This window comes from Aquarana catesbeiana, linkage group LG07 (genome assembly GCF_042186555.1).
Source record: "Aquarana catesbeiana isolate 2022-GZ linkage group LG07, ASM4218655v1, whole genome shotgun sequence".
Classification (NCBI taxonomy): domain Eukaryota; kingdom Metazoa; phylum Chordata; class Amphibia; order Anura; family Ranidae; genus Aquarana; species Aquarana catesbeiana.
The window spans coordinates 118,586,731-118,598,904 of NC_133330.1; the positions used below are offsets into that span (position 1 = coordinate 118,586,731).

The window sequence follows — 12,174 nt, forward strand, 5'->3', positions numbered from 1 at the left end:
CTTGCAAATAGATTATCAAGCTATATTAATACCCTGATTCATAAGGACCAAACGGACTTTATCCCAACAAGAGCAGCATCAACAAATATACGTAGACTTTTATTAAATATGCAGTTGCCATGGAAAATACTGGATCAAGAGCAATATTGTGTTTAGACGCCCAAAAAGCCTTTGATATGGTATAGTGGGAATATCTATGGGTTGTACTGGAGGCTTTTGGTATAGGTCAGGGATTTATAAAATGGGTTAAAATGTTATATAGGGATCCAAAAACAAGGGTAAGAATTAATAATACACTATCAAGTTAGTTTAATTTGTCTAGAGGGACAAGGCAGGGGTGTCCTCTGTCTCCACTGCTGTTTGCAATAGCAGCGGAACTTCTTGCCCTTGCTATTAGACAGTCAGCAAAAATAATTGGGTTCCGATGAGCGGGAAGAGAGGATAAAGTTGCCCTGTATGCAGATGACGCTCTTATTTTTCTGGGGATACCTCAAAGTCATTAGAGGAACTTATGATCCTCATCTCCATATTTGGGCAACTTTCAGGCTTTCAGATTAATTGGGACAAGTCTGAATTACTACCAATAGATGAGTTAAAAGCCCCTTTATCAAATCAAGCGTCCCAAATCCAAATTAAGCATACATTGAGATATTTGGGGATAGAGATATCCTGGAAAGTAAAAGACTATATTAACCTGAATCTCAAACCCTTATTAGTGAAATTTAAGGATAAATGCCGAAGTTGGTGTAAGCTACCACTAACAGTGATAGGTAGAGCAAACCTTGTTAAAATGATTTGGACTCCACAATTACTTTGTGTTTCATAATTCACCCGTATGGATAACTGTACTTTGGTTTAAAAAAATAGAATCTCTTATTCTCTTAGAATAACTTATTTGGAAGAAAAAACAACCACGTATAAAGTTAACAACATTACTGTTAAATAAAGGGGCAGGAGGATTGGCGATTCCCCAACCAAAAAGTTATTTTTTAGCCTCACAAATACAACATTTTTTTGGATGGACGGTAATATCAGGCCCTGATCCTATACAAGGTTTGCTACTATCAGTTTACCCTCATTACCCACTGATCTCTTTATTAGTGGCGCAAAATCAATTGTCTAATAAGGGATTTCTTACGGGTAAACAGTTTGACAATGTATGCAGGAAATGAAAAAAATTACTGAAATAAAGGGCTATACGGTATACACCCCTATCTGGAACAATAATAGTTATGGGGAATTGTTGAAATTTGAAGGGTTTGAGATATGGAGGCTTAAGGGACTAAGGTATATGATACAACTATTCCAAGAAGCTGTGCTAAAACTTTTACTGAATGAAGAAACACATATAATATTCCAAATCAAAGATTCTTAAAATTTCTACAGTTTAGGCATGCATTACAAGTACAGGCCCGAATGTACGGATTTAAATTCTATAAATCAGAGTTAATAGCCCTGCTGGAAAAGATAGAAAAGAAAAAGGGCTTAATATCAGAAATATATGGTATATTATTATATATTATGATAAATTTAGGGGAACAGAGGACATACCAGCAAGGTCAGCTTGGTCTAGTGATATAGGGCCAATTCAGAGGTGTAGCTTGCAGCTTGCGCGCCCCCCACATCCACTACCACCTGCCAGGATCCTGCATGCCAGGATACTCCCAAGTGGCTAATGAGTTTGTTCAGGCCTTTATTTACAGGGTAAGGCCCCTTTCACATGGATGGACTGTATGTCTGTTTTTCATCCATCCGTTTTCAGATGAAAAACGGACATTCATGTATCCCTATGGGATAGCGAATGTCAGAGGATGAACATCCGCTGACATCAGTCTCCGCTATGCTCCGTTTCTGATGACGGAGGAAAACCCTACTTTTCCATCCGTCTGCGGATCGGATAAAAACTGACTCTACGGTCCGTCTTCATCTGATCCCCCATAGAGGAGAGCGGCGCTCTGACAGGTTGGTCCCTGCACAGTGTGCAGAGACAGACATGTCATCTGCCTGCTCAGCAGCGATCGACGGAGCGATCTCCCACTGAGCAAAGCGGAGCCCGTACATGGACACGTCCATGTGAAAGGGCCTTTATTCAAAAGATTTTGTAGAAACTATCCAATTTTGACATACATCTCCAATTCTTTTAAATACCTGTATAGAGAGTTTGCAAAGGCATTGAGAAGCTGTCCTTCTTGGGATAGATAGACCATTACTAATCCTATACCATTACAGTTTACATTTTTAAAAGTGTGCAGTGCAATAAAGTAAAAGAAAAAAAATGTGCTTAACACACTAAAAAAATTGTGCAAACAAGCAATATATAAATACCAATTTCACAGATGACCCTAATGGATTGTGAATCCAGATCCCAAATGTAACAAGGATGTAATATATAGAAACGGTAAAAAAAAAATGTACAATTACATATAGAGGTGAAAGTCCATCAATCTAAGGATAAATATTAATTTAAAGTGTTCATATTTACTAGCAAGAAGTGTCCAGTAATACAGTTAGAAAAGTGTAGAAACAAGATCCAGTGATGTTCCAGGTGCTCTGGCAAACAAAACCTCGGTGATCAAACTCCCAAGCACCATCCGAGATCCACTCTGTGTGTTCTAGCAGCTCACCTTAAAGCGGAGCTCCAGGCTCCTTCAGAAAAAATTAAAAGTCAGCAGCTACAAATACTGTAGCTGCTAACTTTTATTATATGGACACTTATCTGTCCAGGGGTCCTGCAATGGCAGTATCCCAGCTGATTTTTTCCATTGACTCTCGGGTGCTGCTGTTGCTACTGCTTCTAAGGGAAACTTGCAGTTAAACCCTATGGCTTCCCAGACGGTTCCCTACTCTGCATGTGCTCCTGAAAGGTGGCAAATGTGGCAGCGAATGGGGGGACAGGCACATTCAGGGGGGCGGCAAACTCCCGCCCGCTAGCAAGCCCCTTTCATCGACACTGCTGCTTATTTCATGGGGACCGATCGGGCTTGTGTACTCCCACTTCCTGGTGACTGTAACGCACGATAGGGCGGACGTGATGTCATCAGCCGGAAATGATGTGCGTTCCACCGCTACCAGGAAGTAGGAGTACACAAGCCTGATCGGTCCCCTTGAAATAAGCAGTGGTGCAGGCGCAGTGTATCTTTCTCTCCTCCCCTGTCCACAGAGTCCCTTCTAGGTCCAGATAGGTCTCGTACATCCTACCTGACGAAACCCCCTTCGACCCAGTGGCAGGCGACGTGGCAAGTGACAAGCTGCATTCCCTGACATGTGACGTGGCAAGTGACTCACTGCATCCGCTGACAAGTGATGTGGCAAGTGACAAGCTGCATCCGCTGACAAGTGATGTGGCAAGTGACAAGCTGCATCCGCTGACAAGTGATGTGGCAAGTGACAAGCTGCATCCGCTGACAAGTGACATGGCAAGTGACAAGCTGCATCTGCTGACAAGTGACATGGCAAGTAACAAGCTGCATCTGCTGACAAGTGATGTGGCAAGTGACAAGCTGCATCTGCTGACAAGTGACGTGGCAAGTGACAAGCTTCATCTGCTGACAAGTGACATGCTGCATCTGGTGGCAGGAGACAGTTACACGCTGCAGCTGCTGACAAGTGACATGGCAAGTGACAAGCTGCATCTGGTGGTAGAAAACGGTGGCAAGTAACACGCTACGGGCTGCCACTGATTTTGCATTATGGTGAGTTGAACAATTAAATATTATATTACAATGTAATAATAGAAATAATGCGCTTCAATCATCCTGACACCATAACAACCATGGTGCCTGGATGATTGAAGCGCCAACACCAGGTGTTTGGAATAAAGTGGGCTGGTCTAGATGAAGTCCAGAGCCACATTTTTGTCCCAGTCCAGCCCTGGTCAGTGCACTCGCTGCCATACCCACACAGTAGACTGCCTGCCTATCCTCTCCGCTGCTCCCCCCCCACCCCATTGCTGCAGACAAATGCCATGTCTGGACAAGAGGCAGAAACTGCAGGGGAAAGTCAGCTGTCGAGCCAACAGTGTGAAGCGGGAGGAGCTTTCTGCTGCAAGCAGAGACCCCCTGTTGGAAAAGGCATCGCTGGAGGCACAACCGACACTGTAAGCAAGTAAGTGCCAGCACCCATTGTTCCCACCCCTTACCACCACAGCTGCATTTGACAGAACCCCCCACCACTGCCACCACCACTGTTGCATGTAAATCTGATTTTCTGATACATTTAATTTTAGCTTAAATTGTCATGATATAAAATAATGGATATGGGGGCCTTTTGGTGGGCGTGATTATTTTTTTTTTTATTTCATTCTTGGTCCCAGGCAGCACAATGTCTTGGGCCGGCCCTGGGGGTGCTCGGATCTGTTACCTGATTGGCTTAAATGATAGGCACTGTGATTGGATGGCTATCAGGCTTCCAATCATAGCAGGGGACGTTAAGAGAGGACGGGAGAAGACATTGAGGAGCATTGAGGAGCTGTCCCACAGAGACAGGGTAAGTGCAGATGGTGGGCAGGGAGCACACTGGCAGCATTTGATGTTTTTTTTTCAGAATTTTTCAGTTTGCGTCCCCCAAAAAATTTTGAGCACCAGCCGCCACTGCTATACACCATGAAGATTGTTCTTATTGCATATTACCATTGATGAGGATAAGAGGAGGATATCTAAAGATCTATTGGAAGGAATTACTGGGTATAAAGTGCTATGAGATCCAAGGAGATGCTGAGAGGAGTGTTTCTATTTCTACGTACACACGGTCGGACTTTCCGGCGGACTTGGTCCGGCACACTTTCTGACGGACTTTGTCCGCCAGGTGCGCCGGACTTTAAAACGGACGGACTTGCCCACACACGACCGGACTTTTCCGGCGGGCTAAGTCCGCCCGTCTTTCCGACGGACTTTCACCGGAGGTACGGCGGACTTTCAGAATGAACGGACTTGCCCACACACGGACAAGTCCGTTCATTTTGAACGAGACTCATGTGCGACGGGACTAGAAAAGGAAATCAATCTTGCCGCTTTTATCGGCAAGATTGACACCTTGCGAGCCCCGTTGCGGGGCATACCAGGCCCTTAGGTCTGGTATAGATTATAAAGGGGAACCCCCTACGCCGAAAAAAACGGCGTGGGGTTCCCCCAAAGATCCATACCAGACCCCGATCCGAGCATGCAGCCCGGCCGGTCAGGAAAGGGGGTGGGGACGAGCGAGCGCCCCCCCCTCCTAAACCGTACCAGGCCGCATGCCCTCAACATGGGGGGGTGCTTTGGGGGAGGGGGGCACCCTGCGGGGCCCCCCACCCCAAAGCACCTTGTCCCCATGTTGATGAGGACAAGGGCCGATGTTGACCACGCCCCCTAAAACGTCACAGTCCCAGCATGCCCAGGGACTGTGACATCATTAGGGGGCGGGGTCTCCGCCTATATAAGTCACAACGGAGCCCTCAGAGAGCAGTCCAGCCGGAGAGAGAGTCGTGTCAACATCTGGAGAAGAGAAGAGGGAAGAAGCCAAGAAGCCCAGAAGCCCGGACCTCTGCTGGCAAGAGAGCTACCTGAAGACAGCAGAGGAGCCGGCCGAAGAACTGGAACACCGGGAGAAGAGAGCGGAGAAGAACCAACCGGACGCCGGGAGAAGAGGAACCGGAGGAACCCCCGAAGCCGGAGGAAGACCCCCCCGGAGCTGTTTAATAAATTATTTTAAAAACCTGTGTAGTGTGTTTTATTATTGACACTTTTTCCCTAGGTGAATGGGTAGGGGTACCATGTACCCCATACTCATTCACATAGGGTAGGGGGGCGGGATCTGGGGGCCCCCTTATCAAAGGGGGCTCCCGGATTCCGATAAACCCCCCCCCCCGCAGACCCCGACAACCAACGGCCAGGGTTGTCGGGAAGAGGCCCTTGTCCTCATCAACATGGGGACAAGGTGCTTTAGGGTGGGGGGCCCCGCAGGGCGCCCCCATCCCCCAAAGCACCCCCCCATGTTGAGGGCATGCGGCCTGGTACGGATTAGGAGGGGGGGCGCTCGCTTGTCCCCACCCCCTTTCCTGACCGGCCGGGCTGCGTGCTCGGATTGGGGTCTGGTATGGATTGTAGGGGGGACCCCACGCCGTTTTTTCGGCGTAGGGGGGTTCCCCTTCATAATCCATACCAGACCTAAGGGCCTGGTATGCCCCGCGCTCACCGCAATAGGAAAATCTGTTTTTCCTATTGCAGCGAGCGCGAGATGCAATACCCTGCCCTCGCGTCGTATCTGGTCCGTCGGACCAGCATACACACGAGCGGGCTTTCCATCGGACCAGCACACAGACGAGCGGACTTTCCGCCCGAAACTGAGTCCAGCGGATAAATTTAAAACAGGTTTCAAATCTTGGTCCGGCGGACTTTGGGGAAAGAGTCCGCCGGAAAAGTCCGCTGGCGCCTACACACGGGCGGATTGTCCGGCACACTCTGGTCCGCCGGACCAAGTCCGCCGGAAAGTCCGACCGTGTGTACGCGGCATATGTAATACAATCACTGTCAGACCTGTTTGGTCCCCCTCCGAGGAATGACAAATGTGCCCCCCTCTCCAGGTAATGATAAGTGCCCCTGTCCTGATAATTACACATGACATGCCCCCCGCCTCTCACATCCTAGTAATGACATGCTACCCTCCCTCATCTTTTCTAACTGTCTGAGTGTTGGCAGTCAGGACAAATGCTGGGGGGGGGGGGAGTGTGTGCTGTGCCTGGCTGTTCCCACATTAGAGAATACTCCTCATCGCACGGCAGCATGTCTCTTACCTAAGTTAATGAAGTCCTGTCCTGGCTCTCAGGCAGCTCCTCTCCTCCTGTCCTCACTGTGTGTCTGTGTGGGCTGTGGAAGTAGAGAGGCAGCTCACTGTGCCCTGGCCCCTGCCATTGTTAGCAGTAGGAGCACACTTCCAGCAGCAAGCATAATTCAGGATCCAGGATGCTGGGAACTCAAACTTCTCTCCTCCAGCCAATGAGAGCAGAGGAGGGGTGTGATCTGGGGATAAGGCAAACTAGAAGCTCCGGACTGGATTCCAGATCTCGGCTGGGGCCCTGGGAGACACAAGGCGGACCGGACTTAGATTCCGTTTCCAGGATTTTGTGATTGTAAAATGCAGCATGGAAGATGACAGCTCATAGCAGAGAGCTGCGGCCCCCCTGGAGCTGAATGTGGGGTCGCTATGGCAACTCTTAAACACATTCACGCTATGCCCCTGGGCCAATTTCAGATGAACAATGGACAGTGGCACTATCAGTAACCCCACTGGCATCTCTATCTTCAACACAAAATTTAACACAATTATTTATATTACATACCAGAGAAATTATTCAAATGCAAACGTAGGGCTACAGCGCAATATCCTAGATGTAAAGGGACCCCTACTAACCTAATCCATATGCTATGGAGATGTCCCAAACTTTTTTGTTATTGGAACGAGGTGGTATTTATGATTAATAGCGTTTTTGGGACCGGGTTTTCTCCAGACCCAGGGGGATACCTTTTGGGTATCCTGGATGAAGGAGAAATCCCAGGGGAATATATGATTTCAATAATTAGGAGCCTATTTCAGGCTCATAAGCTTAAAGCGCAAATGTGGACATCACCATTTCCACCTACAGTAGCAGAGTGGAAGATACAACAGGAAAAATACATTTTTCTGCATAGTTATATGCATTATATATATATATATATAAAATTTAAAATGGAAGTTAATTTATAGAGTTTGTTGTGGTTGTTAATAAAGGGGCCATACGGCCATTTAATCCAGAAGGTGTGGCGTGTGTTTCTTAGATGTAGTAAGGGGAAGAATGCAGGGGTTGGGGGTAGCAGGTGGGCCAAATACATCAGCCATACACCAGTAAGTGCAAAATCTGGTGCAACTCTGCATAGAAATCAGCTTCCAGGTTTTTGGGGCAGAGCTTAATTGAACAAACTGCAGTTAGAATCTGATTGGCTACCATGCATAGCTGCACTAAATTTTGCACTCTCTATTGTTAGTAAATCAACCCCAATTTGTTGGTGCTATACCGTATATAAAATATTAATATTAAACCTTTTTTTAGGGATGCACCAATACCATTTTTTTAACACTGAGTACGAGTATCGATACTTTTTTGCATGTACTTGCCGATACCAATTACTGATACCTATCGCCTAGGAAGAGGGGTGGTTTGGGAGGTGGTGGGGGGTTGTTGTTTGGGAGTTGGGTGTCAGTAGGGTGGGAGGGGAGGGGTAAGTGAGGGCAAGGTAGTTGAGGGTGGGGTGAAATAGGGATTGTGGGGTGGGAGAGTTTAGATGGAAAAGGCTGTGATCGCTGGGGGTGGGGATAGGAGGGTTATTGGGAAACATGGGGGCAGAGGTGACAGCTGGTAGAGGGGAGGAAGAGGCAACAGGCATAAGTAACTGCAGGCAAGGTACAGGAGACCGTCAGAGACTGCAGGCATGGTACAGGAGACAGCCAGAGACTGCAGGCATGGTACAGGAGACCGTCAGACTGCAGGCATGGTACAGGAGACCGTCAGAGACTGCAGGCATGGTACAGGAGACAGCCAGAGACTGCAGGCATGGTACAGGAGACAGCCAGAGACTGCAGGCATGGTACAGGAGACAGCCAGAGACTGCAGGCATGGTACAGGAGACCGTCAGACTGCAGGCATGGTACATGAGACCATCAGAGACTGCAGGCGTGGTACAGGAGACATTCAGAGACTGCAGGCATAGTACAGGAGACAGCCAGTGACTGCATGGTACAGGAGACAGCCAGAGACTGCAGGCATGGTACAGGAGACAGTCAGGGACTGAAGGCATGGTACAGGAGACAGTCAGGGATTGCAGGCATGGTACAGGAGACAGTCAGGGACTGCAGGCATGGTACAGGAGTCGGTCAGAGACTGCAGGCATGGTACAGGAGACAGTCAGGGATTGCAGGCATGGTACAGAAGACAGCCAGAGACTGCAGGCATGGTACAGGAGACAGTCAGGGATTGCAGGCCTGGTACAAGAGACCGTCAAATTGCAGGCATGGTAAGGGAGACCGTCAGAGACTGCAGGCATGGTACAAGAGACAGTCAGGGACTGCAGGCATGGTACAGGAGACCATTAGAGACTGCAGGCATGGTACAAGGGACCGTCAGAGACTGCAGGCATGATACGGGAGACAGTCAGGGACTGCAGGCATGGTACAGGAGACAGACTCAGAGACTGCAGGCATGGTACAGGAGGCAGTCAGGGACTGCAGGCATGGTACAGGAAACAGTCAGAGACTGCAAGCATGGTACAGGAGACAGCCAGAGACTTCATGGTACAGGAGACAGCCAGAGACTGCATGGTACAGGAGACAGCCAGAGACTGCATACATGGTACAGGAGACAGTCAGGGACTGCAGGCATGGTACAGGAGACAGCCAGAGACTGCAGGCATGGTACAGGAGATAGTCAGGGACTGAAGGCATGGTACAGGAGACAGTCAGGGATTGCAGGCATGGTACAGGAGACAGTCAGGGACTGCAGGCATGGTACAGGAGTCAGTCAGAGACTGAAGGCATGGTACAGGAGACAGTCAGGGATTGCAGGCATGGTACAGAAGACAGCCAGAGGCTGCAGGCATGGTACAGAAGACATTCAGAGACTGCAGGCATGGTACAGGAGACAGCCAGAGACTGCAGGCATGGTACAGGAGACAGCCAGAGACTGCAGGCATGGTACAGGAGACAGCCAGAGACTGCAGGCATGGTACAGGAGACAGTCAGGGACTGCAGGCATGGTACAGGAGACCGTCAGATTGCAGGCATGGTAAGGGAGACCGTCAGAGACTGCAGGCATGGTACAGGAGACAGTCAGGGACTGCAGGCATGGTACAGGAGACCATTAGAGACTGCAGGCATGGTACAAGGGACCGTCAGAGACTGCAGGCATGGTACGGGAGACAGTCAGGGACTGCAGGCATGGTACAGGAGACAGACTCAGAGACTGCAGGCATGGTACAGGAGGCAGTCAGGGACTGCAGGCATGGTACAGGAAACAGTCAGAGACTGCAAGCATGGTACAGGAGACAGCCAGAGACTTCATGGTACAGGAGACAGCCAGAGACTGCATGGTACAGGAGACAGCCAGAGACTGCATACATGGTACAGGAGACAGTCAGGGACTGCAGGCATGGTACAGGAGACAGCCAGAGACTGCAGGCATGGTACAGGAGACAGTCAGGGACTGAAGGCATGGTACAGGAGACAGTCAGGGATTGCAGGCATGGTACAGGAGACAGTCTGGGACTGCAGGCATGGTACAGGAGTCGGTCAGAGACTGCAGGCATGGTACAGGAGACAGTCAGGGATTGCAGGCATGGTACAGAAGACAGCCAGAGGCTGCAGGCATGGTACAGAAGACATTCAGAGACTGCAGGCATGGTACAGGAGACAGCCAGAGACTGCAGGCATGGTACAGGAGACAGACAGAGACTGCAGGCATGGTACAGGAGACAGACAGAGACTGCAGGCGTGGTACAGGAGACAGACAGAGACTGCAGGCATGGTACAGGAGACAGACAGAGACTGCAGGCGTGGTACAGGAGACAGACAGAGACTGCAGGCATGGTACAGGAGATAGCCAGAGACTGCAGGCATGGTACAGGAGATAGCCAGAGACTGCAGGCATGGTACAGGAGACAGCCAGAGACTGCAGACATGGCACAGGAGAAAGCCAGAGACTGCAGGCATGGTACAGGAGACAGCCAGAGACTGCAGGCATGGTACAGCAGACAGTCAGGGACTGCAGGCATGGTACAGGGAGAGAGCCCCGTTTTCGTCTTCATACAGAGCCCCCTGTTCTCTGCCTCAGCATCCAGCCAGGGAGAGCCCTGATCCAGTGCTCTGTGTGGCCGGAAGTCAGAGCTGGAGGAGGGAGGTGTACAGCGAGGAGACAAAGTTTGTGGGCTGTTAGGATGGGCGGGCCTGCACCTAGCGATGCCACTGGGAGGACGAGGCGGGGAAGGCACTGTCCAGAGGGGAGGAGGAGGCGGTCCGCTCCCAAGCGATGTCACTTCTGGTATTGGTTTCTGGTATCGGAGCATTTTCACGAGTACCAATACTCGCGGAAATGGTTAGTATCAGCGCCAATACCAATACCAGTATCGGTATCGGTGCATCCCTACTTTTTTTTTTACAATATTATTTTTTTCATTATTATAATACAAAAAGATTACATTATTCTTACCTTGATAGAGAATGATATACAGATTGCAACACCTGATTTTCTTTATTAAAATGGTTCTTACTATGGAACATTTTTCTACTTAAAATTTGGGTTTTAGCTCGATTCAATAAACACAGTGCATATTACATTTTCACTACAGTTTAGGGAGGCCCGGAATGAAATAGAAGTATGGAAAGGTAATGAAGGGCCAGGCATGACAAGGTAGAACAGTGAGACAACTGAGGGTTAAAGTAAAAAGGAAAGAATGGGGAGGAGATAGAAGTTAACTCAGGGGGTGGAGAGATATAAAAGGGGTAGGCGGGGTTTGGGCAGGAGCAGTGTGAAGGAGACAGACATTGGGAGAAGTTGCTGGGAGGGAGACAGACACAGGTAGAGTTTGTGGCAGTTTTTGCAGCAGCATGTCGGACATTGATGTGCTTTTAGCATGGCTGTGAGCGGCGGTGGCGGCGACAAGAGGGCAGGATTGGCTGCAGGCACAGGTAGCGGTATTGATTCCCGACGAGGTGGGGGGGTACGTGCGGGGGGGGAGGCGACGCAACGCGCCAGGCGGTCCCGGCCTCCTGAGCGTTTTTCACCAGGCCCCTCAAGCAGAACAGCTCGCCCCAATAGGAGCCCGGGAATGGACCCGTCGGCTCCCCCAGCAAAACGGTGGCCGCCGCCACCCCGGGGGGACTGGGTGGAATACTCAGCAGAGGAGGAGCTCGGGGGCGGGGCTTCGGGCCGTAATAGCGCCCGAGCATCGTCACCCAGGATACAGGACGGCCGGAGTACGATCCCCCCTCTTCACAGGGGTCTGCCAGGGGGGAGATCCGACGGGGGAGGAGTGGGGCCACGGCTGGAGGTCAGCTACCTGACGCTGCTGACAGCCCTTCAGTGACCAGCAGAAGTCGGAAGTCAGGAGAGGACAGAGGGAGAGGAGCAGGGTCTAGCAGAGGAACCAGCAGTGGGGGACAGCACGGCACAAC

The 12,174-nt window shown here is 49.9% G+C and overlaps 1 protein-coding gene across 3 annotated transcripts in view; it reads right to left on the bottom strand.

Moving 5' to 3' along the window:
- GRAP2 (GRB2 related adaptor protein 2) overlaps window positions 1–7,128 on the bottom strand; it is a 1,312,439-nt gene extending 1,305,311 nt beyond the window's left edge. For all 3 annotated transcript variants that reach the window (XM_073592657.1, XM_073592659.1, XM_073592656.1), the window contains exon 1: window positions 6,770–7,128. The gene's annotated coding sequence lies outside the window, so the exon portion shown is untranslated. The remainder of the gene's footprint in view (window positions 1–6,769) is intronic.
- Between the last annotated feature and the right edge of the window lie 5,046 nt (window positions 7,129–12,174).